The following is a 27,827-nucleotide window of genomic DNA, read 5'->3' as shown; positions in this document are numbered from 1 at the left end:
GACCACAGTTAACAACCCAACTTAGAATGACTCAAAATTGGCTTTAGTTAGCCATGGGGTTAAAAAAAAATCTTTAGCTCTAAAATGTATGATGAAAATTATATGAAAGAGCTTATATAGGTCTACAGTCAAAACATGAATAACTTAATGACTAGAGCTTGGAATTAGGAACTCAGGGTAGAAGTTTGATCTTTTTGTATTTGTTTTAATCTCAAAAAGGACTCAACCATAGTAAAGGAAGTGTGCCTGATAGTCAATAAATAGAAATCAAAAGAAACGATTTAGCGATCAGAACCAATTCTAATCAGATCATAATATGACTTGAAAATATGTTCTTCAGTTGAAGTAAATATGCAGAATTAGGTTTAAAAGCTACTTTAACCCATCAGTACTATAATCCTCCTTACTGTAGAACAAATCTTAAAATTTCATTTTGGAAGAACATCCAAGACTTAATGGAAGAAACAATAAAATGGCCTTGTTTTAAAAAGTGATCACAGTAAGAAGAACCCAAAAGGTAAATTATGGGCACAACACAATGGTAAGACCAGTGTGGTTCTACTCAGGAGTTTTAATAATCTATTAAGAATCATAAAAATATCTTCTCAGGATTTAGCAGTCCCAAGATCTACTGGAACAACTGCTCAGATGCATGGAAACCAAATTGAAATCCTGGTGCATGAGTTGTCATTAAATCACAGCAATATCTAAAAGCCTGATTAGCCTAATTTCACAACAGGAGTGAACAGGCCAGAAGGAAACACTAGTTTAAATCAAACGATGTTACTTTACTGGCGTTTATAAAGAAGAATAAATAGCACCTTTCCTACAAAACTGTACAACCCCATTCATAATCACATTTAGACATTCCCCCTCACATGACCATTTTAACAGCCAATTAACAAACGTTTTCAATATATTGCAAGCTCTGTAACACCAACCCAAATAATGAAGCTTAACTCCACTTCATAGATGGGGATTCCTCACACCCACTCTCACAACCTCATATTCACCAATCTGGGAGGAAGTCTACTGAAATAGAGATGAGTGATTAAACAGTGCATCTGTTCCAGCTGAAACTATGTTCACTCCTTCTTATTGCCTGTTATTCACTGTGCTATTTTGCTGCACACACGCCCTGAGGCCAAAACCATGAAAATAAGCCAAAATAAATGGGCAAGAAAAATCTTATCCTTAGCTTAGGATGCTATTTTTCTTTTTATTGTAATAAAAGAGGCTGCCAAATTCTGATGTCACTACAGTAATTTCACGGCCTGATAAAAGTAGTATTTTATCCATTAGACATTCATCCCCCTTGCCAATTTCACCTCCAATCCGGCAGTGTGTACAATTACTCACTAAACAGACTTCAAATGATAGTAAAATAGAAAATACTAATTACTGTTATTCTGATACCTAAAAAGCCAATAACTGTCAAAAATTTCCCTGGCAAGAGACAGAAGGCAGAATGTACTTTTTAATACCTAGATATCCAGGAAAACTTCTCTAATACTGCATATTTAAAAAACAGACAAAACATGACATCAGCTCTCTGGGCAGAAACTAATGTAGCACAGAATGAAAATATGCATTTTAAATATGTAAGATGTTTGGCCAGCATTCCAGTAATAATGTGACAATAGATGTCCTAGTATCTTCAATATTTAACTATTTTTTTTATCTAAAGCTTTTTTAACCTTCATTACTTGAAGCTGTGATACGCCTGAACTTGACATGCAGAGTCACTGATTTCACTGGATTTTTTTTTTAACATCTTTATTGGAGTATAATTGCTTTACAATGGTGTGTTAGTTTCTGCTTTATAAGAGCAGAATTGTGTGTTGAAATAATTCATGGGTCTAGAGATGACAGTTTAGCATCTCGCTACTCAGTGTGGTCCACCCAGTGTCATCAACATGATTTGGAATCTTGTTTGAAAGGGAGACTCTTGGGATTCACCCACAACCTACGAAATCAAAATCTGCATTTTAACATCCCCCCCACCCCCGCCCCAAGAAATTCAAATGCACATTAAAGTTTGAGAAGCACTGCTTTAGGACTCATACGTTCGGGACATTTGGGTTTAGTATTTGTTAGGCATAGTGCAAGGGAAGGGGTGAGAGGGGATACATACAAGGGAAAATCACATTGTCTGTCCTTAGGGATTAAGATAAGGATGAGACAGACACACACAAAATGATGACACAACATCAGCACCACGAGAGACATGTTCCCAGCCTGCAAGAGAAAAAGCAAGGTATATTCAAGGAATGCAAGGTAGGTGGAGGATGGCAGAAGCACCAGGTAGGTAAAGACCCCTGTGTGCCCTACTAAAGACCTGGGTTTTAATAAGGGAGTCAGGGCCTTTGAAGAAACTGATGTTAAGGAGAGCAGTCACACGATCAGTTTTATGTTTTTGGAAGATCATTACTCTGACAAAATGTAGAAAAATGTATGATGTGGAAGCGGGGAAAACCAAGAGTGGAGACAAGGGAGGTGAGGTGGCAGCAGTTTAATAAGGAGTCACGAAGATATTTCTTTTGTCTCACATTTTGTCTCATCTTCTCTGATCCCCTTCCCAAAATTCGAAAAGGAAGTTGGAAGGGTAAGGTAATGGTGACAGAGAAAAGAGAGAGCCACTTAGAGGTTACAAGAGGCTTCAGACGGTTGTATGGGTATACATCAATACAAAGCAGACAAAACTCATTATACTTTCCTGCTTCATAAAATAGACAAAATATTATTTTGGTGATTCAGGATTCTATGCTCCCTTCAATCATTCTAAATAGCAATTATTAACATAAATTATTAACATATATCTAAAGACACAAGATGTGTACCTGGTTATAGTAAATAACTATGGACTCCAGAAAAGATCCTGAATACAGCTTTGTTGCTTGGATAAGTCACTCATATCAGCCTTTCTCCCCCCCGTGAGTTATTTCTCTCTTGAAATTCAAGTGTGGAAAAATTGGGGTGGAGGAGAGAAGGTAGAGAGACAAGAGATACATTTATTAATTTTTACTTTACATATAATTTGCTGTAGGAGTGCATAAATAACTCGGCCAACAGACGGGCTTCAAGTAAATTCAGGTGTGTACCTACCTAAAAAGCTAGCAAATACTATACTTGTAAAGTGTTTTCACTTCTGATACTGATAGAATATTGGAAAGGTCCCTGTTCTCTCTTTAAGTAAAAAAGAAAGAATATTTGACATTTACTTGTTAGTGATAAACTAAATTACATTTAACGTGAAAAAGGTCAACAAGAAGAGGCATTCCTCAACTTTAAACTAGGGAAAATTTGAGAAAATTTATTTATCCAGTGGTCGTTTGGAACTTTTTTTACACATTTTCTCCCTCCAAAATTAGGTACGGTAGTCCCCCCCCTTAGCCACAGCGGATGCATTCCGAGACCCCCAGTGGATGTCTGAAGCTGTGGATAGTACTGAACCCTATTTATACTATGTTTTTTCCAACACATACATATCTACGATAAAGTTTAATTTATAAATTAGGCACAGTAAGAGAGTAACAATAATAATAAAACAATTTTAACAATATGCTGTAATAAAAGTTGCATGAATGTGGTCTCTCTCTCTCAAAATATCTCATTGTACTGTAATCACCCTTCTTATGATGATGATGATACTGTGAGATGACAAAACACCCACCGGATGAGATGAAGTGAGGTGAGTGACGTCCACATTGTGACGTAGCGTTAGGCTACTATTGACCTTCTGATGATACGTCAGCAGGATCATCGAGCCATGACGAAGTCAATGGCTGGATGTCAGGAGCAGAACAATGTTGAGGGTTTGGGGATCTCGGGAGGGATGGCACGGGATTTCATTACACTACTGAGAACAGTGCACAACTTAAAACTTATAAATCATTTCTTTCTGGAACTTTCCGTTTAATGTTTTTGGACTGCAGTTGACCTCAGGAGAATGAAACTGCAGCAAGTGAAGCCTGGGATAAGGGGGGACTACTGTATGTGGTGGTTAAGTAGCACAGCTCCCCCATAAGAGCCTGTTTAGAGGACTCAAAAGGCAAAGGCCCTTGGAGGTCACGTGGTCCCAACTCTCACCCAAGGAAGAGATTCTTACCGCACCATCTTTTGCAAATGCCACTACAACACATCTAGCAATAAGGAGCTCATGCCCCTTCAAAGGAGCATTTTCCAAACATGAGGCAGCTTTATTTGTCAACAGTTCTTCCTTCTTTTGAAACAAAACCTGCATCTTTGGAGTGCCCCTCTGGGACAAAAGATGAATCTCATATTACTCTTTCACCCCTCCCACCCCCATTGAAGTCTTGGCCCCTGGTGCTCTGAATTAGGAGAAAAGGGGACAACTTGCCCCCTCTGGAGTCCAGAGGAACACACCCTACACATGGCTGCATGTGAAGAATGACCTTGTGTCAAGGAGCTATGAATAATAAGATTTAATAAAATTACAAATGCTGAAAAAGACAATGTCTCCGACGAGAGAAGTGGCTTGTGTTCAAGCAGAACATCCAGAAAATCCTTCATCAACATTTCCAAGAACAGAAATATGATGATGGCAAGTTATTAACCTCAACCGCAGCCCCTTTCAAAATGAAAAACAAAAAACACACTTCTGATTCATCAATATCACCTTGTATTCTTGTTTCATTGTTTAGTGAAATAAATTTTATTTAGCACATTAGGGAACCCCAACAATACAAACAGAAATTCCAAACATATAAGCACAGCCTGACAGCAACTGTTCAGAAAGTTAGTAGCCAAAATTCTTCTTCCTGATATAAATGTAAGGTCCTACTCTTCAAAATTTTCCTGTAGTATAACAACATCCTTGCTCCATTTTCTTCCATTATTGGTGGATTTTTTTTTTTTTTTTCCAGAACACACTGTGTTGTTTTGTTTTCTTCTTAGGGAATATTACACTTATTGCTGAGCTAGTGGTTACTTCTGTACCATTCTAAGTATTAAATCCTAAGCATGAAGGTTATAAGCTACCTTAGATGGTCCTTCTCTCTTTTGAGGCTCCCTCCCTTCGCTTCTAAACACACACACACACACACACACACACACACACACACACAAAATGAAGGCAGTTATCAAAAGATTTGGTTTATGGAACTGTCACTGAAGGTGATTATATTACCTTCAACCCAACTTTATGTATAAACAGAAGGTCATGGTTATTCTTCTAAGATAGTGACTGGGATCTGATTTTCTAATAATTTAGGAAGAAATGTTGTTATTTTCTTGTTTTCTCAATGACCACATACCCAATGTGCCGACAAAATGAACTACTATGAATTTCAAAACAGGCAAAAGATGCTAAAACAATTTTAAAAGCATACATTCCTACCGTACACAGTAACAGAGATGGATCTCGGACATAACGAGCAGTGCGAGAAACCAGATATAAAAGAGTATTTATCGTATGAGGCTATTTTTATAAAGTTCGGGAACAGGCAAAACTCATGTATGGTGAGACTAGTCCAAATGCTTGTCGTCTGCTGGGGGTGGTGGGCTAGTCTGGGAAGGGGCACCAGGGAGCCTTCCACAATGAAGGAAATGTTCTACATCTTGATCTGGCTAACGGTTACCACACATGTGCATATATCACACTTCATCTGGCTGTTCACTGAGTATACATTAACTGTACACTTGTGTACCTTTTTCTATTATACCTCAATCAGGAAAAAAATTGCAACATATTGTTTCCAAGTGCCTTTTAAGTTTCAATTGCAAAAGGAAGAAAACTGTAGCGTACTGAAACTATAGCAGTTCCATGTGCCCACACTATTACTAACTTCAGAGAATTCCTCATTATTTAATCTTCAAAAGAAATCATTTCTGGATCAAAGTAACAGACTAACATGTACAGGAGGAGTTACTTAAAATAGCAGCAGCTAGCATTCATAGAGGTTTTATAATATGCCAAGCACTTTACTTTCAGTATCTCATGTAATCCACACAACAGGGGTAACAGATACTATGGTTATTATACTCATTTCAGCGATGAGGAACCCAAGGCTTAGGTCAAGATCACTGCCCCAGCTCACACAAATAAAAAGAGATGAGCTAATCTATGTCAAGAATAGCTGAAAAGCAAGCTATATGTTTATATTAGGGCAATATAAAAATTTTGTAACAAAACGTAAGCAGAATATAACTAAGTTCAGTAACATAACCTGTGTGTTTTTCCCCCTCTCAAGTAAGATGTAAGGAACTTCACAGTTCCTTAATTCTATGGTTAAAAGCACATCACTGGTTCTCAAGAACTGAAGTCCTGACTCACATTCCAACTGATACGTAGCAGAACAAAATGTGCTTTGGGGTAGTTTTTTGTTATCTCTGGCCATCAAAATACATCACACAGCAAAGTGCCTGAACAACTGTGAACCGAGACAGGCCCAGTGCTAACTTTAGTGTTTACTCCCATTCATTCCAGAGTTCTTTCAATCTGGCCATACTACTAGAAGGCAAGCCCAGGATGAAGGTGGGAAAAAAATTAAATATTCTCTAAAAGGCTTCTTTATTTTATAAACACTTAGTATTGTAAGGAGAATTCGGTAGAGGACTACACGGGAATAGGATGGAGAGAATTGCGACACACAACATGATTTTAATCAGAAACAAAATACATCAAATTAACCATCAAATAGGCTACTGCACTCTGCACTAGTTGAAAACTACAAGCACTGGAATTCACATTCATTTTTAACTATTCTCAGAAGAGGAAAATCAATTAACTAGACGATCCAAGACTCAGAACTGCTCTTCCTTGAAAAGTACACAAGAATCAAACTGGGCTCATATTCTGAAGAATGTCTGTATCCAAAAATGATTCAGGGGCAGGGGAGGTGGGGCAGGGAGAGGAAGACACGCTGATGCTTCTCAAAAATCTTGCTCCAAAGATTTTACAGAATATTTTTGGTAAATATATTTTCATTTACGCACGGCTGCTGGCAAGTCTGCAAAGCGATGCCTTAAAAAATACTAGCAATCAGAAAGAATTCTTCAAAAGACAACAGAAAAGAGAGAGACCCTAAATGAATTTAAATTCTGTAATAATGTTACAAAAACACAAGAAAAGTCATATAAAAACAAAAGAGCAAACTCAAATATGCCTATTCAAACAAGCATTTCATCTCTGCAAAATACTTTGCTTCACAGAAAAGGTTGATTTTGCTCTCGGTTGAAAAGTTATTAAAACAATAAAAGCAGCCCTTACAGGCAAGACCAAACTGTAACACGATTTTACATATTTATCAAAAGATCATTCAGAAAAAACTTACCAAGTCTGCAACGTGTATATGCTTGTGCTTCGGAGGCAAAGCGGAAAAGTGACTTTCTGTACTTACAGCGGCGTGCACTTCAGGGTAAAGACACATCACCACGGTCGTGCTTGTAAGAAAGTCCTGACCAGCAATCTGCCTTTGGGTTGGGCTCTTCTCTTACAAGATAAGCTGTTAAGTCCTGTCTTGATTTTAGATCTGCTAACATATGGAGTCTTCTAATGTAGCCTCTCTCCGCCCGCCCCCCCCGCCACCCTCCCCCCCCCCACCACCACTCGGCTCCCCTCCCTTTCCACACACGCACATACACACATACAAAAAAGGCACTGCAGGGCAGAAATTCCTCAGGTGCTCGCTAATGGAATTCCCAGGGTCTTGGAGCCGCTTCGGGGATCAAGAGATCTCATCGCCCCTGCTGGGGTAAGGAGCAGCAAGTCTGTTCCATTTAATCAAATACAGAATGAATTTTCAGCTCTATTCACTAGCTTGTCTCCAGGGCTCTCAAAAGGCACCAGGCAGCTAGAATCACACACATGTGGCTCTTTTAGGCAAGTATAATTAGTTTGATTTTAAAAAGCCACATTAATAATATCACCTCAGGACCATTATTCAGGGGACAGATGACAATGATACTGTATGTTTTAAGCCTGACAATGGGGGAAAGAGCACAAACAATGAGGGAAAACTTGAAGGATTAAAAAACAAAAACAAAAACAAAAAAAACCAACAACCAGTTTTTCATTTAATTGTAATCCAATATTTTTAAAGTAACATTAAGTATATTCCATATACCATCTCTTAATTGCAATTGAAGGAATCAAGTAAAGCCCTCCTCCCCATTCTCTTGAAAATGAGTTAGTACCATATATACAACAAAAATTTATAAATGTAATGTTTATAAATCAATGAAATGTCTAAATACAATATAAAAATTCAATAAAAACAATAAAGCATTCTCTAATTCAAATTAACAAAATTTCTTGAAAAATGCACCCATCAAAAACCACAGTAAAATCAAGTCCTTCAGAGCAATCTATTTAGCAACCAGACTCCAACCAAACTCCCTTTCTAATCAGTTTCTATTAAGTAGTAAGATCATATATCTAAAGAAAGACTATCTCTAGACAGCTCACCTTCTCTTGCGATGTGTTGCCTTATCTGCACTCCTACATAGTACAAATGTTAATCACAAGGCAATGGCTAACGTAATGATGTGTTTAAAATAACAGATTTTTCACTTAATTATTTTTAATTTCCTATCTCCAGCCTGATTTCACTACAATAATGGTTAATTCCTGAAAGCATTTCTCCAGGATTTTACTTAGAAACAATACCAATTTTTAGTCTAAATGCCTGCATAAGAAACATTTCTAGAGAAGACACATTTTACTTCAACTTACATTTTGACAAAACCATAAATGAAATCATCCAGAAAATCATGAAAGCACACAGGCAGAGAGGAAAAATAAGAAGAAGGCACAAGAGCTAGTCAACAGGTTTTACCTGACCTTTTTAGAGCCCAGCCCTGTGGCAGAAGTCCTTAATCCAACATAAAGCCTTCCTCTTTATATACACCTTGCAGATGGGGGCAGAGGTGGGGGAAGTCCTATCTTAAAGTGAACTTAATTCCTCCCATGCACAGTCAAACCACCTGCAAAAAAGGCAAGGAGTAACATTGACTTAGAAGCCAACCGACACAAGCTAGATCAGTATGCTCCAAGTCCTAAGGGTTCTCTGTACTTCCCAGCTTGAGAGTCAGAGCTGTTTAAGTACTTTCCACAGAAGAGGAGGTTGATGAGAACCACGGCAATCAATCAAAGCATCGCAAGTGAGTTACTGCACAAACAACAGCACAGTACCTCTAGTAACTGATTTTCCCGGTTGACTGAACTATTCAAACGAAGACAGATTTCCCCAATACTATATCCGAGTTTTTGCATGAAAGTTAAACAATATACACTTGTGTGTTTTTTATAGAAATATAAATGTGTCTGCTCCACACACTGCCAAACACACACCCAGGGCACGTCTTTACAAAATGAAACAGTTTTTCTCCATCCTTCTCATGTAACTTCAAGTATGAGGCAGTTCATTTCAACATGTGCAAAACAGAAACTACAGTATTTGGTGCCTCTCTGGGTTCCTAAGAATGCTTTCTAGTTAAGCACTAACTTAAATTTTCCAGTTTTCTGGAGTTTTCTTTCATCTTGTCCTAAAAGTTGAACTACCCCCGCATTTTCAGCTAAAATAGACTACTCCCAAAAAATGAGTTATGAAATGTAATAAAACGTCTAGATTTATACTGAGAATAAATCCATTTCATTCTCCAGCCCCTTCCCCACCCTCTCCTAGCAGACACTGCCCACTAGGTATTCCAAAAGTCAGCTGGAGAGTCTGCGGGTTGTGGCATCAGTGAGGCATGGAATCAGAACTGGCCTCTTTCATCTTTACTGGCCACTGGCCTGAGACTAAATCTCATGTTACCTTTTAGACCTATCTTCTGTTTCTCAAGGTGTCTGATTCAGGACACAGAGGTTCTGCTAATGAGGTTCCCTCAATTCTAGATCTCAACTGGAAAGCAGCCTGCCCTTAAGGCACCTGCCACCCTCTGGAGTCCGGACTGGGAAAGGCAGGCATTCTGGAGAAAGCTCCTTTTGGAGAGCCTTCCACCTGATTTGGTGGGGTTGGGAGAACAATGAAGGGAAAGGCGAGAGAGCCTCTCTAGCCCCCTCGGTGATTTATTACTGAAATTCCTAGATGTGGAGAGAATGCAACAAAGGTCTGGAAGCTGCAGAGTGAAATAAATAGCGAGCTGTAATGTATTTAGCAAATGATAATGCAATCCACAGAAAGCTATACAGAGGAGAAGGAAAAATACGCTCCCTGGGGCTGGGAAGTCACTGAGTCTGTGAAGGCAAAGATACATTGCGCAGGAAATTTCTCTTGATTCTCCCTACACATAAATCACTGTCTCTCGCGGGCGCTCTGCGGGGATGGAGGTTGAGAGAGGCGAGGGACCCCGCTCCCTTGGGAAAACGTGCCGGCGCCCCGTGCTCCCCGCTATGCTGCATCTCACCTGCCCCAGCGGATCATTGTCAAAGAGGTTTAATCGTGTCACTGACACCTCACCCCGCCTCCTCCCACGAGGTGGCTCAGAGTTCCCGAGGACGGGGGGCGTAGGCGCTCCCCACTGCGCATCCGTCAGCTGCCCTCCCCAGACCCCGCACGCAGCCTGGACCCCCACGCCCTCCCGGGCACTCCGGCCAGCCCGCCCCCGGACCTCCAGCTCCCAAGCCTCGTGGCGCCCAAGCCCAGTGTCCCCAGGCCACCCCTCCCGCCCACCCTTAGGTGGGACCCCACCCCCGCACCTCTCAGCAGGGCTGGCTAAGCCCCCAGACCTCCTGCGCGGCAGCCGGCTCCGAAAGCCACCCCCAGGTCATCCCCCGCGCGCTGGCGGCGGCTACGGCGGCAGCGGCGGCTGCGATCCGAACGGGCCCCTCCATGCACCGGGCAGGGCAGCGGGAGGGCGCGGCGCCTCGCACGCCGGGGCGGGGGCGTGGGGGCGGGCGGCGCGGGGTCCCAGTCTCCTCGCACCAAGCAGCGCGAGCCGGGCACCCGGGACTCAGGGGAGGGGAGCCCGGGGTGGGGGGGGCGGAGTCACCGGGGCGCGCCCCCGCGGCCGCGCTCCTCCCCTCCAAGGCGCGCGGGCGCGTAACTCGGCGGGCGCTGGGCCAGCGAGGAGCACGCGAGGAGCTGGAGGAGGGAACCCGGCCGCGGAGGCCGCAGCTCCCCGACGGCCCGCGCCCCGCCGGAGGGTGCGCGCGCAGCCTGCCAGATCAGCGGCGTGGAGGGGGGGATGGGCCGTACCAACGTGCAGGGGGGGGCGCTCCGTGCAGGCCCTTCTCCCAGTCCCTCTCCCGCTTGCTCTCCTAGAGAGCTCCCCCAGGAAAGGAGAAGTCAGTCTCTGCTTTGGTTTAGGCTGGGTGAGGATGAGCTGCCTTAGCAATTCCCGGAGTTTCCCATAATGCCTTCATTCCCTTTCCCCTCACCTCTACTTCCCCGGGAGAGGCGGCGTTTGGGGCGGGTCCACTACTGGTCTACACGTTCCCCTGTTTCCCCGCCCAGGCCCGGCCCCTCGCCCCTCCACCTAAGCAGTGTGCGAAGCCAGGCGGTCCGTCCATTCTCTTGGCTCGTACCTAGTATCTGCTTCATGGTTCCAGCTTCCCGCCGCTTTTGGTACCTTCGCTTTTAAGCCACTTTCAGTGTTTAGATTCTTAGGCAGTTTCCTCTGATTCCCATCACACCCGCCCTGCATTCACATACACGCAGGCAGGTAACAAAACTTCTCAGAGACTAGGAGAGGCTCAGTGTCGCCTGGTGCAACCAGCACGGCCTTTGGCCCCAGAGTCTTCCCAACTCGTCCTTTGGACGTGCCCCAAGTGATCTGATCTCACTGAATTTCAGTTGTTCAAACAGAAAAAGGGGGAAATAATTTCTGTTTAAAAGGTTGTTGTGAAGCATAAATATGATACTTAGTGGAAAGCACCTGCCATTGCATGGACATTTGGGAACTGTGACTTCTATATACTACTACTAATAATAGTAATAATTATTATTATTAGCAGTTAATTTTTTAACCATCATCATCTTTACTTACTATTTAACTACAGAAAGTGCTCTAATGATACTTGGAATTCAAAAACACTCAGTACTGAACATCAGGAGAAATATGACAGAACTCCTTACCTTCTTACTTGAATTTCACAAGCAAAGGCTCTGAAAGTGGGGTGATGTTCAGACAGTTTAGTTTTTTGCTTTAGCTACATCCAGGGTCTTTATGAAAGTATCAGGTCCTAAGAAAGTCAGTATAGGAGGGAAAAAAAGAACTCTACTTGTTTGTTCTCTATTGTTCCATTTTTTACTTATTCAAACCGAGTCTGTGTGTTATTAACTTAAGGTATATTAAATGATTTTTCAATCAGTAAATAAAATGTCCTGGAAACACTGAAGGAAAAACATTGAAAGTTTATCTGAACTGAGAGTTGTGTGTGAATGGGATGGAAGTCTTGCAGGTTTCTAGTGGCACTCTGTAAGAATCCTAGCTGTCCCCTACCACAGCGGTTCCACTACAGACCATTCTAGGGTCCTCTCTTGGGGCCCAATTGATTCTGGGCACCCCCAAGTCTCACAGTGTCAGTTGAATATCACTATGCCTATCGTTACTCATAATCAGACCTGAGAAATAATCATGATGTTGTGGATACTGATTACTCCCTTGCTGCCTTGCTTGTAAAGTGGAGTATTCATTTCAGGGGCAAACAGTTTTTCATTCATGAATCATTCACTTATTTGTTCACTTATAAGTGTAAAGTAATATTTTGCAACCTTATTGAGCACCTACTCTATGCCACCGCTAGGCAAAAAGGTACATAGAGAAATATGGCACAGTCCCAAGCTTCAAAGAGCTCACAATCTGATTGTGATACTGATACATCGATGGATAAGTGCATTGAGACGTCTTCAGTGCAATGAACAGGCGGATGTGAGAGCACAGGGGCAGTGTGGCCAACCCAGTCTAGAGTTTGGGGGGAGTGGCGGGCGGCTTGTCAAGAAAGACTTCCCAAAGGAAGTGACCCATGAACTAAGCCTTAAAGGGTAGTAGGGCTTAGCCAGGTACAGGTGAAGGAGTGGAAGGACCATCTAGGCAGAGGGGACATTATGAGCAAAGGAACAGAGGCGAGAAACAAGACAGCCCAAAGAGACTGCAAACTCTTCTTTGTGGTTGAAGTGTGAGAGGCCAGGTAGGGATTGGTAAGGGAAGGCACTGCAGGAGGAAGCTGAAGCCAGATCACAGGAGGCTGTGCGTGTCATTCCAAGAAGCTGGGACTCGATCCTGTAGGCAATGGGGAGTCAATGCACAGTTTTAAGTGGGAGTGTGATGTGGCCAGGTTTATATTTAAAGATATCACCTAGCAGCAGCCATAAGGACAGATTTAAGGGACTTCCCTGGCAGCCCGGTGGTTAAGATTCTGCGCCTGCAATGCAGGAGATGCAGGTTCAATCCCTGGTCGGGGAACTAAGATCCTACATGCCTCACGGCATGGCCAAAAAATAAAAATAAATACATAAATAAAAAAGAAACTGCTCTCAGGAAAAAGAAAAAAAAAAAAAAAGGACAGATTTAAGGGAGCCAAGCCTGAGATCAAAAAATGTGGAAGCTTCTGAAGAATCCAGATAGTCCAATTGGATCAAGAGACTGAACTAGGACAACCATAATAAGGTCAGAGAAGAGAAGGGAAATTCTAGAAACAAGAGGGAATCTTGGCTGGACTTGGAACCTGATTGCATGTGGAAGGTAAAGAAGAGAGAGGACTCAAGGATGACATCAGCCTTCTAGCTTGAGAGGGTGGTGGCCATCTCCCTACCCCCACAGTACCCAGGAAGAGAGTCATACCCTGAATAAGAGATGGATTTTAGGGGAACAATGATGTGTTTAATTTTGACACTTTTGAATTTGAGGTGCCCATGGACCCTCCAAGTACAGGTGTCCACTAGATGGAAAAGTCCAAGCTGGAGGTATTAGATTTGAAAGTCATCAGCATAGAGTAGTTTTTATACCATGAAAGTAGAAGTGAAGCCTCAGGAAGAATGTGGAATTCTAGAAAGTTGTGGCTAAGGATAGATCTCTAAAACTCCGATATCTAAAGCCCCCAATTATCCTGATGAATTTGGAGGGAAAATTGTTTACGGGACTCAAGGTGTGGGACTTGAAAAGGACGCTTGGGGAAAGTGGTGAGGGTTTGGAATAGTCATTAGGAAAAACAAGAGTTGAAAAATGAAAGTTGAAAAGCAGTCACAGGATTGATGAGTGATGCTGAGGGCCTGGCTGAGGTTGGAGATCATGAATTTGTAGTGACGGAGTCTGCATGGTTGTGTGACTTTCTCTATCAAAATTTAACCACTTAAGTGTGAGGGGAAAGCATAACACTGATCCAGATTTGGCGTTGTGCTGGAGGATGTGTAAGAAGGAGATTAATACACAGTATTAGTAAGAAAATAATTTAAATCATCAATCATAGAATCTAGGCTCTGAGCTGGAGTGATACACTGGAATAAAATGAAAAGTTGAATAAAAGTAGATTTCTATGAGGTTAAAGGGCCCTTGTTTCAGGATTGAGGAGTGAAAAAGCCAGGAGGTCTTTGGTTACGATCCCCAATTTCCGAAGTGGAATAGTTCCAGGTAACTGTTAGGTCCAGCATGCTAATGGATGCTGGTGGATGAAGTGGTACAGAGATTTAAGGTCATCAGAATTTATGGGATAAGGGGACATTGGGCCTTGAGAGATGGTCAGAGATTGAAGGTACCTAGAGGATGTTAAGAGAAATACCATGAGCCCAAGTCCATAGTGACTAGCTGGGAAGGTTGCTAAGTGACACAGATGTACATTCAATGAATTTTAGGCCTGAATCGGGTGCTTTTCTAATTCAAAATAAATGTTAAAATTGATTCTCCAAGAATAACACAACAGACAGTTGAATGAAACAGACCTGAATCAAATTCTGACACCACCTCATTTGACTTGGTCAAGTTACTTAAGCTCTTGGAGTCTTGATTTTACCATTTATAAAATAGGGATGATACTAATACCTTATATACCCACTTGATACTTTCATAGGGTTGCTGGGAAGATTAATTGAGATGATACGTATGAAGCACTTAATACTTGGAACATGGCAAACACTGAATAAAAATTAGCTATAATAATAGTTAATGATTATATGGTACTTGCTATATGCCAAGTATCATTTTAAGCATTAGTTCCATATTACAAATGAGAATATGGGAGGCCCAGAAACCCGAGGTGTCCTGACAAAGATCACACAGCTAGTCAGTGTTGGAGTTGGTGTTCAAACCCAGGTAGTCTGGCTCTAGAGGCTGAACTCTTGATTACTAATGTCTCCCCATAATAGGAATATTTATTTGTATTAATTTCACTTCAAATGAATTTATCAATTAAAAAACTTTTATTGAGCACCTTTTAGATGTAAAGCACTGAATTAAAGAGACATAAGACCAGGACATGGAAGCAGCATAAATGTCTATCGACGGATGAATGGATAAAGAAGAGGTGGTACATATATACAATGGAATATTACTCAGCCATAAAAAAGAACAAAATAATGCCATTTGCAGTGACATGGGTGGACCTACAGATTATCATACTAAGTGAAGTAAGTCAGAGAAAGACAAATATCATATGGTATCACTTATACGTGGAATCTTAAAAAAGGTATAAATGAACCTATTTACAAAACAGAAATTAAGTCACAGATGTAGAAAACAAACTTACGATTACCAAGGGGGAGCGGGGGAGGGATAAACTGGGAGATTAGGATTGACATAGACACACTAAAATATATAAAATAGATAACTAACAAGAACCTACTGTATAGCACAGGGAACTCTACTCGATACTCTGTAATGACCTATATGGAAAAAGAATCTAAAAAAGAGTGAATATATGTACATGTATAACTGACTCACTTTGCTATACAGCAGAAACTAACACAACATTGTAAATCAACTATACTCCAATAAAAAATAATTAATTTTAAAACAGCTATCACTTATAGCACTTTTTGTACATCCTCAATTTCTAAATGTAGATCACCAATAAAATTCTTTGCCATTTAACTTAGATTATATATATAATAATATATATAATCTTATATATATAATAATATATATAATCTTATATATATAATAATATATATATATATAAAGAGGTATAAGAAAATACCTGGATTAAACAACCTGAGGGCCTCCTGAGGCTCCCTTGGCCGCACTGTCCCTAGGACCCTCGGCCACCACAGTGACCCACTCAGCGCTCCTCCCACCATTCCTGGACACTGCACAGCTTGGGATGTGGCTTCCCCGCATTTGCTGAGAGAACCAAGTGACTGAACCCAAAAGTGCAGGTGTGTTATCTCCCCCACGACCCTGAGGAGAATACAGCAGGAGCCCCACAGGAAGGTTCCTTCTCTGCCGTGCCCTGTTCAGAGGCCTGGTTTTTCAGTACATCTCCTCTGGAGACACCTCTCATGGCCAAGCTGGAACGCCTGATGAGTGACCAGCTGTGTCTCTTGAGACGTGTCAGAAAGCAGCGGCCAGCGTGGTAACACGTCCCCTTGCACTTGTCTCCCAGCTTTTCCTCCCCGTCCCCCTTCTCCCTCACTCCCACCTGGGGTTGACTTCATTGTCTCAATCTCTGTGTACCAGAGAGTCTCTGAACATAAGGAATTTACATAAACCTTTAGAAGGATTAAGCCTATGTCTGCATGAGATAAGTGACAATACAAATAACTATTTGATAAATACCAAATGAGCATCATGCACCAGAGCACAAGTTTGCAGCCCAGCCTGAATATCATTAACTACATGATCTTGCATTTTCTGTGCCTCGGTTTCCTCATATATAAAACAGGTATAGTGAGACATGTGTTGTAGTTTCACACATTGACGGTAAGAATGAAAAATGGCACAATCTCCAGACAAGAAAATTTGAGGACGTTTATAAAAATTTAGCACTCTTTTACCCTTTGATCCAGCAGTCCCAGCCTCTAAATCTATCCTACAGACACTCTTGCACACATGTGAAAGGCTGATGTGAAAGTCATTTACTGCAGCATTGCTTATAACAGATTAAAAACAACCCAGGTGGGACTTCCCTGGAGGCACAGTGGTTAAAAATCTGCCTGCCAGTGCAGGGGACACGGGTTCAAGCCCTGGTCCGGAAGATCCCACATGCCACGGAGCAACTAAGCCCTTGTGCCACAACTACTGAGCCTGCTCTCTAGAGCCTGCAAGCCACAACTACTGAAGCCCGCGAGCCACAACTACTGAAGCCCACGCGCCTAGAGCCCGTGCTCCGCAACAAGAGAAGCCACTGCAGTGAGAAGCCCGTGTACCGCAACGAAGAGTAGCCCCAGCTCGCTGCAGCTAGAGAAAGCCCGCGAGCAGCAACAAAGAACCAACACAGCCAAAAATAATAAATAAATAAATAAACTTATTTTTAAAAATCCCAAGAGTTCATTATTAGACAAAACACAAAAAATTTGATATGAAAATAATCCTCCTTTCAAGGCTTAAATGAGATAACCCATGTCAAATTCCTAGCATAGTACCTGACACATAGTAGGATCTCAGAAAATGGTGACTACAAAAATATCTCTCAGTTGAAGTGGAGGTAGAAAGGCTTTAAGAAGGAAGGAGAACTTGACCTCATCCTGGAAGCTGGGGAAGACTCAGAGAGAAGTAGGGAAATGGGGAGGGTTCCCAACGAGGAGTGGGGGGCACAGGGGAGCAAAGCTGTGAGGGCAGAATGGCAGGTGGAAGGAAGGCTCTGGACAGAGTGGCCCAGGGGATTAGAGCAGAGTGGCGCATAGGAGCAGTGGGAGGTGGAGTTAGTAGAGAAGTTGGGGCACATGGGGAGGGATTGAATTGTATCATGAACTTGAGACTTTATTCTTTGGGCCATAAGAGTAACTAATTTTATATTTGTATTGTAGCTTATGGTAGAAAATCAAACGTTATTGGTTGGATTTGATACCAACCCAAATCAATATTATGAGCCTCTCAAATATTCTTGGGCTAGAAATGACCTAATAAACGTGGCAAATGTCAAGGAATTTCCCTTTTAGGGAGAGCAAGTTTGGTCAGAGTTGGTCATCACCAAGCTGGCTCAGTCTGTTGAAGGTTTTCAAACTAAACAGTGATTTCACATGTTTTGATGTTGGTCATGGCTTTGGATTTTATTGGATCTTATATACATAAGAAAAAACATGAACCAACTTAAAGCAAAAGAGGGAAGGAAAAATGACCATCTAAAAGTCAATTGGTTTAGGGCCTTTCTCTCTGCTAAAAGTTCCAAAGTTCAAAACAACAACGAAATCCCACAATAAGTTGGGCCCAGAGGGCTAAACAATAACAAAAGTCGCTTGTCTCCCTTTGGATGGTTTCCAAATTTATACAACGAAGTTCCCATTAAATATGCAGGAAGTTCTGATTATTTACGATGTAATTTAATATTGACATGTTATTAAGTGAGCTGACCCTCCCCCAAGCCTTTAGAATTTCACATCTAATGACTGCAGGATAACCCCCCTACCAAGGCTCAGAGGTTGGTAATCAACGGCTTTCCTCTGCGAGATATTTTTTTCTTCAAAAAGAAATTCCAATAGGTTGACTGTATTCTCACTGTCCTGTACATTTCCTGAATTGTGTGCAAGAGGATTTCACGGAGAGAGAGATTTCTATGGTCTTTTTTATGCTGAACAGGCTAAGCTCTGGAGACTCACTGCCTAAACCCATTACACACAGATCAACTAACTCTGTGTCTGGGTTTGTGATGCCAGATTAATTTACCCACACACCAGGTTGGGAGAAAATGACTTTACACACCTCCTTTGCACTAGCAAAGAATGTGGAGATCATTTTACAGGAAAGAGAAAGACAGGTCTGTAACGGAGGTCAGGGCTGAACAGATAGGATGCCACCTTCCATGCCATTCAGTTACAGGCGGCAAAGGGGCCCCATCTGAGACTTGAAAGAAAGCAAAAGGCCTGAGAGGGAATGATGAGGGGTTGGGGATATTTGCAAAGGGTAGCAGCTAACGAATGAGCTATTTGGGGCTGGACGGCCTCATAGGAAAGCACTGAACTGAGGAATGGGAAACCTGTCCAGTGTGATTTATTCCCAGGTCCCTCATTAGCCTCCTGTCTGCTGTGTGAACTTGGGCCAATCACTTAATCTCTATGATAGAATTTCCTTTCTTCCTCCCAGAGAGGAAAAAAATGAGCTCCAGTATGTCAAGGTCTCTAAGGGGCTGGCATTGTTAGAGCAGATTCTGGCAGCCTTAACAGCTCTAGTATGGGTCGGAACAAAAAGATTTTGGCGTGATGTCTTCGCTGCTGCTTGAAGGATGTGGTTTTCCAAATCCTCGGGACGGGATCTCTAACACCCAAGGCAGCTCTGACTGGGCTCATCTCTGGAGATGCTGGAGGTCTTCTGTTTAGCCCTTTGGTCCACACACTGTGTAAAGTCAGGTGAGTTTCCCCATCAGCCAAACAGGTATAAAGATACCATACGTTGCCCGGTGGTTTTGAGGATTTAAAGTGTATAACGTACCTTGTGTTGTGGCCAGCACAGAATACGTGTGCTCTACTGATGGCTCTTATTATTCACCAGCTTGCTTTAGACGTTCCTTATCAATTATGAATATTTCTTATATCAGCAGCAAAGAATGTTATGAAAACTAACTTCCCTCTTGGACAAATTACTTATGCTTTGTGCATCAGTTTTCTCATCTGTGGAACAGTAATAATGGCACCTGTTTTCTATGACTCTGGTGAGGATTAAGTGAAATAATGCATACAAAGAACTGGGCTCAGAAATAATAAATAATAAAAGCAGAATCAATCATTTAAAATAGCTACTATTATTATTTTTATCATCATCATCATCATCATGGTAAAAAATCATTGTGAATTCTCCTCCTACAGTCTAAAGTTTTCTCTCACTGCTTTAGCTGTGAACGACTATCACGCTACACGAGCAGTGAAAGACTGAGCACACGTGAATTAACGGTCTGTGTGCTGATCATTCACATATTAGTAATAAGGATAATACTGGCTCTTCATATTAATAGTTATCCATAAATGACATAAATTTAGAAGACTGTTAGGAGGTGAGGTAAGCTTGGCACATGGCAAGCATTCTATGGTGCTTGTTAACCAAATAAACACATACATACATAGAAAGACAAGGCGAGCTCATGAATCATTATCCTTAGCTTTGCTTGTGCCCTACATAACCAAGTGTTTTCTCTTCTCTAGGTTGGTTAAAGGTACTTACAGAGCGCGTCGGTGCTGACACAGGGTTCTGAACAGAGCTCTCTAAGAGTCCTTATGTCTCCCCCAGCCTCGGGTCTGGTGCCAGCCACTATGCTTCCCCACGTTCTCACATCTTTGTCCCATCCTTTCCCTTGATCACATCCTATCCAGCTCATTTACCACCTACTGCTCACCAGTTACTGTCTGTCCTGTCCTGGAGGTTCTGGGTACCACATTTCCCGGGAGAAATGGAAATTCTTTGTTTCTGACTGCATTACCATCTCAGCCTTATCACATCCCTGGGGGCTAGAGAGATGGGGACCAGGGCCCGGGCAGAGAAAGGACACCAGGAGAGGAGAGCCTGGGACTCTGGCCACTTGAGACAGAGATAGGAGACTGGAGAAGGCCCCCCACCCCCGAGTTTTGGATTCAGCCTTTACATTCACATTTACACCCGAAAGGGAGGGAAGCAAGTAGGGAGACAGCCCCTGGGAGCTGGGTACCCAAGTGAGGGAAGTTTATGAGGGGCGGCAGGGATGGAGAACCATTTACACCGTGTTCTTACTCACTGCCCCTTGCCTCCCCGCACCAGGGACAGCCTTGTTAATGAGGGGAGTGCGACGGAGAAAGAGACAGATTTTCTCCAGGTTTCTTCAAGCTGCCCATGTAAACTGGCCATGGGCTTCTCAGCATGTCTTCAGGCTAATTCAATCTAAGCTGTCAATAACTGATAGCAGCTTTATAACTGGGACCCCGGGACCCCGGGCAGTCAGACTCTCAGGTGCTACAGCAGACGCCTAGGGAGATATTCTGGCTTTAGGGGATCTTCTGTCTCCTCCACCATTCAGATCCCAGCCCACGTCTGGCTCTGCGCTGCCTACGTTTAAGGCCCAATACCCTTTCTCTGCTTGCCCCACAGCCAGCAATCTCCCTGGTGACCAGCAGTGTGTTAGGGGCTGAAATTAGCAAACCTGGTCCCAGATTGGGAGGGGGCACGAGAAGACCTTTGGAAGAGCTCATTCGCAGGCCCCTCCGGTCTGTCTCAGGCCTCACCTGCACTCAGGAACACCTCTTTGCCCACTCCTCTGTATTCATTTCATGGATTTGTCAAAAGCTCAGCTCTGCAGTTAGCCCCTCCTGCAGCCCAGCTTTTCTTGGGCCCCTTCACAAAGGGCTTCCACCTTGATTAAAGGACTGTGCTTAACATTCTTCACAAACGCTGGAGGAGGAGGGCTGTGGGACCTTTTGAAGAAGGAAAGAAGGGAGGAATGGAGTTGGGGGCGTTGAGACTTAAGCCCCCAAATAAACGAGGACTCCAGGACGTTTTTCCACAGTGAGATCATTCTCTTTCTAACCAACCATCAGGAGCCATGCCTCTGGGGACTATACGTGCCCATCAGGTCCAGTCCCCTGCCTCCATGCATGAGGATGGTTCAGAGACGGCACACTCCTCTAAAAGTCCCTGTTTACCCTTCTCTCCCTGTGTCAGTGTCTCACACTCCTGATCACGAGGCACGTAATCCTGAGGGCCCCTTCTAGGGCCAGAGGCTGGTTTAACCATCCTGTAACACAGGAAACATTTCAGGACGTCTTTGGGATGTTCAGCCGTCTGGCTTCCTGTCGGTGAGCCCTGTGACCTGTCCGGAGTCACCAGGAAGGGGGTCATTCTCTAACTTCTCTTTCTGTCAACAGTGGCAGTCACAGTTTGGAGATTCAGCGCCGTGCTTCCTCTCGAGCTTGGATCGGTGCATGCTTCCACCCCCTGGCTGCCCTAGAGATGGTTCAGAAGGTGCTGAGCTTAACAAGCACTTGGAAAAACCAGCCAAAGGCATGAAGGAGATAAAATCTATCATCATCCCTCTGCTTCCCTCTTTTCCTTTATTTCTCTCTCTACCTTTAAACACTGAAACTGCCATAGTTCTCAATTTTAATCAGTTTGCTGATTAAGTTAATGAAATGATTCAATGACATTTACTAAGCACCTACAAGATATTATCAAGAAAAATGTAGTGATTCTACACTTCTTTGTTTTACTTCCTATTTTGCTGCTTTCCTGGGAGGGGTCCCAGGAAGATACATGTATCTTCTCACCATTTCTTTGAGCAAAGACCCAGGCAAATGCTTATCAAGTACTTGCTCATCACTCACTTGCCACTTATAGAAAGACACGGTAGCATCTCTGCCCTTGAGACACTTAGTCTCTTTTGGCCAGATAACATTACACTTAGGTAGTACCTATTATGTGCCAGGCACAGTTCGATAGCACTCATTTACTATTCCTGTGAAATAGGCATATTACTCCTGCTTTATAGATGAGGAAACCAAGGCTCAGAGAGGTTGAGTAGCTTGCCCAAGGTGACACAGCTAGAGAGGACAGAGCTAGATTCAAACTCGAGTGGCTAACTTCAGAATCCACACACTTTACCCCTATGCTATGCAGCCTTTTAAATGTGTCTCCACAACAGTGAGAAAGCCAGGCAAGGCAGCACAGAAACAAACACTCAGTGGTTATGGTGGAGACTGAGTTTATGGGTTTAGAGCAAGAAAGAAATGGTTCTTGGGGAGAGAACCACAGAAAGAGCTGGGTTGGACTGTTTCAAGGCTAACAGAAGACCTTGTTCATGTGCGGAATGAGGGAGATAACCTGGAGATCTGAAGAGAAGCTAAAGGGTAGGATGGGAGCCTCTCCTAACTTAAGAATAAAGAAAATAGGAAAGCTCTTCTCTGCAAAATGACAGTACTAAGATTACCTCCTTCCTGGTTTTGTGAGAATTAGAACAATGCCTTGCACGTAGTAAGTGTAAGTTTGGGCTATACTATTACTATTATTGTTCTTGGATGAACTTTTACTCCAGGACTAGCTCAAGTTGGGGACCAGGGAGCCTGGCTTGTATTATGGTGTCTTAGGTTAGTGATTGAAACACAGTGAAAATCTTTATTCCTGGCCAAGCAACACTGTGTTCTCATTTCAAACCCACTTATAAATCCTACAGTGGAAAAAAAAACAGGACTGGCCCATAGGGAACTCACTGTAAGGGCCCGACACTTGGGCCACACTCTCACTAAGTCTGCTGGCAGAAGACCTTCAGGCCACCCAGCCCCACCTGTAGGTGGAAGGCAATTAAATGGGTGATCTCACCGGGTCCCTTTTGACCGAGGAAAGGGCCTGAGCCTGTGGTCCTGTAAACAGACTCCTGTGCATTGCAAACCATGGTCGTTTTTGTGGATTGTTCTTTGTTCAGAAAAAGCCAGAGCCGTTCTGAGAAGTCTGCAGAATGTTAGCGCTGTCACTCCTAAAGTAACCTAACTCTGTTACCCAGCCGGTCAGCAAAGTAAAGCAAGGTATCCGTCTCTGTGAGTCAGGGTTTATTTAATATTCACCACCCTGGCAGTTTTTGACTGATGAAAATGTTTTGCAAACAGAACCTGGTCCTGTTTTTCTCCACGCTCCTTCCCCTGCCAAACGTCGGGTGAGAGGTTGGCAGAGGTGCTGCTAAACTAGTAGGGCTGATGAGATAGTATCTCCGTGTCCTTGTAACACAAAACATTTATTTTGCAGCGAGTTGAAAGTCAAATTGAAAGTGGTCCAAGATTTCTGGGAGCGAGAGGCTTGATCTTCCCCCTCGCTGGACGGTCTGGTTTGTTGACTTTCTGCGCTTTGTGTACCCACAGCAGTGCACAAGCCGCTACCACCACCCTGAGACTCACGCTATGAGGAAGGCAGTTCTGGATGCACCAAACACGCCCCCCCCCCCCACCTCGGCCCAGGAAGTTAGGGAGACTGCCTATGTTCAGTGAAAGACATGAGCTCTGATGGGCCAAACCAGGCTGGTGACTCCCTCCCTGTCCTACCTTTGCCCTCTAGCTGTCTGTCGGGGACCCGAAGCCCTAAGTACAGACACAGCCTGGGGACCACGCAGCGGCCTCAGCAGACACAAGGGCATTTAGCCAAGGGTTTGACTCCCATGCAACAAGACGGCGAAGCCTCACAGCAGACCAGTTCCCCAGCTGGACCAGCCTCAGACGCTGCCTCTGTTAAAATCCTGGCTCTTACTAGGATGGGGCCCTGGGCAAATTACCCGATGTCTGTATCTGCAAAATGGGGATCATAATAGTACTTACCCCCCAGGCTGTCGTGAAACTTAGAGTAGTGAGCGCAGTACAAGTGTTAGCTGTGCCATTACTATTACTGTCAACGGCAAGGTGCGAGTATGGTTCCCTCTTCACGATCCAGGAGTCACTGACACCTGCTCTCAGTGGCCTTGCTGTGACCACCGGCTGGGCCCTGGTGCCTCTTCTCATGAAGGCTCACCTTCCTCTTACCTCAGAGCTGGCTTTCTGTTGTCTCTGAGGCTCCTTGGACTCTTAATCGATTTCTTTGGTCCTGCTTCTTGCACGGGACTCCCAGCACTGGTACCACTCAGCCTCAGTCTGTTCGTTCAGTTACTTGAGACACAATTGTCCAAACTCTTCCTTTCAAGAAAGCAGAAAAACCTAAAGAGCTGGTTCCAAGGTGATTCACAACCACACGACTGGAGGTCCTGCTCCAGAAAATGCGCCATCGCCTCATGACCTGTTCATCTAACTGAGGTTTATTGGGTGCTACTTACGTTAGAATTTCTCAACCTGAGCACCAGTGGATATTTTAGAGCAGATAACTCTTTTTTTAAAATTTTTATTGGATTATAATTGCTTTACAATGTTGTGTTAGTTTCTGCTGTACAGCAAAGTGAATCAATTATATGTATACATATATCCCCTCTTTTTTAGATTTCCTTCCCATTTAGGTCACCACAGAGCACTGAGTAGAGTTCCCTGTCCTATACAGTAGGTTCTCGTTAGTTATCTATTTTATACATAGTAGTGTATATATGTCAATCCCAATCTCCCAATTCATCCCACCCCCTCTTCCCCCCTTGGTATCCATAAGTTTGTTCTCTACGTCTGTGTCTCTATTTCTGCTTTGCAAATAAGTTCATCTGTACCATTTTTCTAGATCCACATATAAGTGATACTATACGATATTTGTTTTTCTCTTTCTGATGGAGCAGACAACTCTTTGTTGTGGATGCCGTCCTGTGCATCGTGGGACACTTAGCAGTGTCCCTGGCCTCTACCCACCAGACGCCAGTAGCCCCCAGTCATCCAGTTGTGACAACCCAAATATCTCTAAGACAAGCCAAAGTCCCCAGCGGTAAGGCTGTCAGATTTAGCAGATAAAAAGATAAAGATATGTTTTATTGGGCACCTTATTCTGGTGGGAAGATCACATCTGTTGGGAACCACTGGGTTACGTGTCAAGCCCTGAACCTGGTGTGTTCACAACCATTTACCCACAGGATAACCGTGTCAGGCAGTTATGAAGATGAGAAACTGATGAGATATCTCCTCACACCAGTCAGACTGCCCATCATCAAAAAATCCACAAACAATAAATGCTGGAGAGGGTGTGGAGAAAAGGGAACCCTCTTGCACTGTTGGTGGGAATGGAAATTGATACAGCCACTATGGAGAACAGTATGGCGGTTCCTTAAAAAACTAAAAATAGAACTACCATATGATCCTGTAATCCCATTCCTGGGCATGTATCTGGAGAAAAACATGGTCCGAAAGGATACATGCACCCCAATGTTCACTGCAGCACTATTTACAATAGCCAGGACATGGAAGCAACCTAAATATTCATGGACAGAGGAATGGATAAAGAAGATGTGGTACACATATACAATGGAATACTACTCAGCCATTAAAAAAGAATGAAATAATGCCACTTGCAGCAACATGGATGGACATAGAGATTGTCATACTGAGTGAAGTAAGTCAGACAGAGAAAGAGAAATATCGTATGATATCACTTCTATGTGGAATCTAAAGAGAAATGATAAAAATGAACTTATTTACAAAAGAGACCGACTCGCAGACTTAGAGAACAAACCTTATGGTTACCATGGGGAAGGGGGAGGGGGAAGGGATAGTTAGGGAGTTTGGGATTGACATGTACACACTGCTATATTTATTTATTTATTTATTTATTTTTATTTGGTTATGCCAGGTTTTAGTTGTGGGACGGGGGCTCCTTAGCTGTGGCATGCAAACTCTTAGTTGCGACATGCATGTGGGATCTAGGTCCCTGACCAGGGATCGAACCCGAGCCCCCTGCATTGGAAGCACGGAGCCTTAACCACTGGACCACCAGGGAAGTCCCCCACACTGCTGTATTTAAAATGGATAACCAACAAGGACTTACTGTACAGCGCAGGGAACTCTGCTCAATATTCTGTAACAACCTAAATGGGAAAAGAATTTGAAAAAGAATAGATACATGTATGTGTAAAAACAAAGCAAAACAAAACAAAGGTGAGAAACTGGGTCTTGGAGAGGGAAAGCGGTTTGCCCCAGTCAGCCGGCTGGGTGACTAATTTCAGGCTCTTTCTGTTCCATTACAGCGGCTGGATGGTGTTCATCCTCCTGTAGAATCTTCCCTGTTTATGAGCACGGAGGAGCCCCCATTCCCACCTCATTCCAACCCTTCTGCGCCGGTGCTCTGATAACTGGGGCGTCGATTGCACAAAAGGCCACACCGGACACTGTCCCACAAACCTCTGCAGCCGGCGCAGCTCTGCAAGCCTCTCTGGGAGAGGAGGCGAGGGGAGGAGGGGAGGGGGAGGAGCAGCAGGGGGTGCGGGGTCCCTGCCTCTCGCTGCTCGGCAGCCCACGCCTGGAGAGACAAAGGGCGCGCGGTGAGGCGTGATCGCTTCCCGGGCTCCGCCACCCAGTCAATGGGGCGTGCTGGATCCCTGCCCTCGGACGCTCTCAGGCCTTATTAACAGACCTCAGCTGTTGCCCAAAGCCCTTACCTCACCCAAGAGGGCTCTATTTGCATGATAATGCCCTCTTTGGGGGGGATGATTGCTTAATTAAAGAACAGCAATCACTTTAATTAGCATGTCTCCTTGCGCCCTGGTCCTTCCTCGGATTCCAACGAGCTGCTCATTAGGTCTGGGCACTGGCACAAATCTGGGGCCTCTGTCACCAAAGGGAGGCTCCCAGGGCTGGCAGCTCCCAGGGCTGGCGGCTCCAGCCGGGACCTTGGGGACAGGAGGCCCAGCCCTACCAAGAGCACAACCCAGGCTTTGTGAGGAGAGCTACCGATGGGCCTGGGCCAGCACACTCAGGGCCCACGACCTGCGTGCAGGGGAGGGCCAGGCCCTGGAGGGTGACATCTGCTGGCTTTCTCTCGGCCTCTGCTCATCCGCTCAGGCCACACTTCCCTTTTCAGCTCTTTTTGCCCTTAACCTTTCGCTGCCTGATACCATCCTCCTCCTGCCATGAGCTACTTTCTGTGACCCCCAACCCATCTCTCTTCTCCTCTCCACCCCACACCTGAATCTGTTTTCATCTCAGTGCCCCGCAGATTCCTCACTCCCAGTTTTAGGGGATGATTTTCTCCCTTAACAGGTTGTGTAGGGGATGGCACGTAAAACAAAATAAAAACAAACAAGGAAAAACACCTGTCCTGATCCAGAGATGGTCTCCTCCCCTGGGTGAGATCACCACGTTTCTGTAGCTTCTCTTCCTTGAGATCTAGGGAGATATCCAGGGCCCTGAGAAGGATTTCCAGAAATGTGGGCCAATGTGGAT

General features: G+C 43.8%; 1 protein-coding gene across 6 annotated transcripts in view; it reads right to left on the bottom strand.

Moving 5' to 3' along the window:
* Positions 1 to 11,019, bottom strand: part of CDON (cell adhesion associated, oncogene regulated) — a 103,202-nt gene extending 92,183 nt beyond the window's left edge. Inside the window, exons 1-2 of one of the 6 annotated variants that reach the window (XM_059930103.1) lie at positions 10,664 to 11,019; positions 8,804 to 8,946 (exon numbers count right to left, since the gene is read on the bottom strand). The gene's annotated coding sequence lies outside the window, so the exon portion shown is untranslated. Of the gene's footprint in view, positions 1 to 2,840; positions 2,861 to 7,295; positions 7,494 to 7,611; positions 7,872 to 8,803; positions 8,947 to 10,663 lie in introns of those variants that run through there. The other 5 variants (XM_059930102.1, XM_059930105.1, XM_059930104.1 and 2 more) reach the window with 5 other exon arrangements.
* Between the last annotated feature and the right edge of the window lie 16,808 nt (positions 11,020 to 27,827).

The sequence above is a fragment of the Balaenoptera ricei genome, chromosome 8 (genome assembly GCF_028023285.1).
Source record: "Balaenoptera ricei isolate mBalRic1 chromosome 8, mBalRic1.hap2, whole genome shotgun sequence".
NCBI classification, from domain to species: Eukaryota; Metazoa; Chordata; class Mammalia; order Artiodactyla; family Balaenopteridae; genus Balaenoptera; species Balaenoptera ricei.
The sequence above is the reverse complement of the archived record's forward strand: the minus strand, read 5'-3'. Positions and strand labels throughout refer to the sequence as shown.